This window comes from Limulus polyphemus, unplaced genomic scaffold, assembly GCF_000517525.1.
Source record: "Limulus polyphemus unplaced genomic scaffold, Limulus_polyphemus-2.1.2 Scaffold7952, whole genome shotgun sequence".
Classification (NCBI taxonomy): domain Eukaryota; kingdom Metazoa; phylum Arthropoda; class Merostomata; order Xiphosura; family Limulidae; genus Limulus; species Limulus polyphemus.
In genome coordinates, this window is record NW_013673562.1 from 17,481 (window position 1) to 20,804 (window position 3,324).

Consider the following 3,324-nt stretch of genomic DNA (forward strand, 5'->3'; position numbering starts at 1 on the left):
TTTAAAGTTTAATTTAGTCCATTGTTGTCCTTAAATTATATGTAAATGTATTTAAAATGTCCATTGTTGTCCTTAAATTATATGTACATGTATTTAAAATGTCCATTGTTGTCCTTAAATTATATGTAAATGTATTTAGAAAGTCCATTGTTGTCCTTGAATTATATGTAAATGTATTTAGAAAGTCCATTGTTGTCCTTAAACTATATGTAAATGTATTTAGAAAGTCCATTGTTGTCCTTAAATTATATGTAAATGTATTTAGAAAGTCCATTGTTGTCCTTAAATTATATGTAAATGTATTTAGAAAGTCCATTGTTGTCCTTAAATTATATGTAAATGTATTTAAAAAGTCCATTGCTGTCCTTAAATTATATGTAAATGTATTTAGAAAGTCCATTATTGCCCTTAAACTATATGTACATGTATTTAAAAAGCATATAGTATGCATATTTATAGGCTTAGTCATTAATATTTTACAAGTCGCATTCTTCATACGAGCCTAGCAGATATATTAACTTTTCTGTGAATCTCTCGTAAACTTATTCTAGTGTACAAATCCGACTGATCACGTATAGATTTTTCGTCATCGTCGTTCGTTTTTTGTTTCTACGTATTCGTTATATAATGATATATCTTCCTATTGATCTAACCGATTTATTATGTATTTACTTATTGTTAATTAAAGTATAGTAGATGAATAAAGTATCCAAGCTGTGTGCAAGTTCCTAACGTGAATACCCGTTATTACTTTGGTTGATTTTTACTCACTGTACTGTAAACACTGACAGTAAGAGCTGGGGTCTTTAGAAAGGAAGCATTATTGTTTTTTCTTTGATGCCATTGCAAACATTATCTTATTTTCTTTCAGCTTCAAAGCTAAGAAAGTTGTAAAGTTTAATGTGGAATTATGGCTGATTCACAGATGTTCTATTGATTCTTTACAGAGTGTTATCCCAAGATAAAGACGGAGTTTGGAAAGAGTCACGAACCACAATCTCCCAGCGGACAGGTACAATAATTGAATTACTGTTGGGTGTAAACAGATTACATTAAAGACTCTAATGCTTGGAAATTAGAGAGAAGATTCATATGGTAATCGGGTAATCTGGGCGGTCACCGCATTCATGTTGAAACTAGAATAACCCCCTTCCAGAAATAGTCTTAAACTAACTAAAGTTGGTAATTTGAATGCACAGACTTTTACTGAAAGGAAAAAAAAGCTTCCATGACGTAGTTAATTACGTATAAGGTTGAATGATGAGGTTCAGTAGACTTAATAGTGTATAGTAATGACATATCTAACAAAGGTCTCCTCCATTTAAAAGCCGTTTGTTGTGTTTAAAGGAAAGCATTACAGGAGCAACCCTACGTTTAAGAGATTATGACCGCATATAACAAATCTTTATTTATCATACGTAAAGTTTCCTGAATGAGACTTTCACCGCAAAACATTTACGTCAGGAATTTTTGTAATTGAGCTCCAAAGCATATATATGTATTTTCTGATATCACCAGCCTCGTTCCCAGTTCCATGATTGCTTATTGTAATTCCCATATGAGACATCGTTAAGAAGGTAAGGCCAACAGTAACCGGAGGACAAACATGAAACTTGATATGTTGTTTTTAAGGGCTTTTTAGAGAAAAAAATGGTTTCTTGAATATTCGCCCCAAGCTACTCGAGTGCTATCTGCGCTAACATTTGCTAATTTTGAAGTGATAAACTAAATGGAAGTCAGCTAGTCAACACCACCCACCGCTAACACTTGGTTTACTCTTTTACCAACTAATAGAAGGATTGATCGTAACATTGAAACGCCCCCACGGTTGAAAGGGCTAGCATGTTCGGCGATGGATTTTGATCCAGCGATCCGCAGATTGCTGGGCCTTTTTTTAAAGGGAAGCGTAGATTGCTGGGCCTCTTTTTTTAAGGGAAGCATTCCCATTGCACAAAATTGCATACAAACAAATGAAATTTGTGGACCAATTAGTTAAACACAAAATAAATACTGATATAAAAATATTCAAATGAGATCTTTCTATCAATCTATAGATAGATGAAGAGATAGCCAGAACAGAAACGTTTGGAAGCAGAAATAAGAAATAATACTCAATCGTTCCAAATGAAGCAAAAAAAGGGAATAAAGGGGATCCATTTTGTGTAATCGATGTACGATATTGTCAACTTAATGAAGGCAACAAGTGCCTTGTGAAAAATTTAGAAAGAGAAAAAATTATAATCGAAGAATCTGACCCAAAATATGAGAAATAAGTGTTTTATTCAACAAACGTTAAAACCATGAACTACTGGAAGTCAGGATTAAAAATGGATGAATAAAAGACTCTGTCAGCCGTTTCGTTACAATTGATTCCACAAAGACGAGGAATCCTCCCCCAGTGTCAAACCAAGAGAACATAAGAAGAACAAATATAAGTTTAGCTAGAAAACTGCTGGAGTATCTATACGAGTTGAGCACGTTCATTGGCTGGGCATAAAAGACAGGAGCCATTTATAAGATTTGAGCAAGTTCATTGGCTGAGCATAAAAGACAGGAGCCATTTATAAGATTTGAGCAAGTTCATTGGCTGAGCATAAAAGACAGGAACCATTTTTAAGATTTGAGTAAGTTCATTGGCTGGGCGTAAAAGGCAGGAGCCATTTTAAAGATTTGAGCAAGTTCATTGGCTGGGCATAAAAGACAGGAGCCATTTTCACAGTATACGAGTGACATGAGAATTACATTAAATATCTTTAGAAATTCTGTAACTTACTAACGTAAACCAGCCAATCAGATGACTAGAATTTTAGTAACGCAAACCAGCCAATCGAACTACAAAGCCACATCAAGTAGCCAGATCTACAGGATTATCACAAGACGTACCTAAAAACACACATTCATTCTTCACACGAACCAATAATACGTAATAAAAACGCACACTCATTCTTCACACGAACCAATAATACGTAATAAAAACGCACACCCATTCTTCACAAGAACCAATAATACGTAATAAAAACGCACACTCATTCTTCACAAGAACCAATAATAATACGTAATAAAAACACACAGAGAACCAACACTTATCCTTCGGAGAGAGTCTTTGTTGTTATTCAGTTCCAGGTCATTACGACCTTTTGAGCTTTGTCCAGCTGATCACCCAAATAAATCTGGCCTACTGATCTGGAACCAAGACTTTTTTATACATACATATATATGTGTGTATGTATATAACCAAAAGATCAATAAGATTCACCTGTGGATACGAATAAGAATATCAGACTAGAATATCAGACTAAAATATCAGACTAGAATATCAGACTA

At 34.0% G+C, this 3,324-nt stretch overlaps 1 protein-coding gene across 1 annotated transcript in view; it reads left to right on the forward strand.

Moving 5' to 3' along the window:
- Positions 1 to 953: 953 nt before the first annotated feature.
- LOC111089938 overlaps positions 954 to 3,324 on the forward strand; it is a 14,101-nt gene continuing 11,730 nt past the window's right edge. The window contains exon 1 of the mRNA XM_022403238.1: positions 954 to 1,012. The gene's annotated coding sequence lies outside the window, so the exon portion shown is untranslated. The remainder of the gene's footprint in view (positions 1,013 to 3,324) is intronic.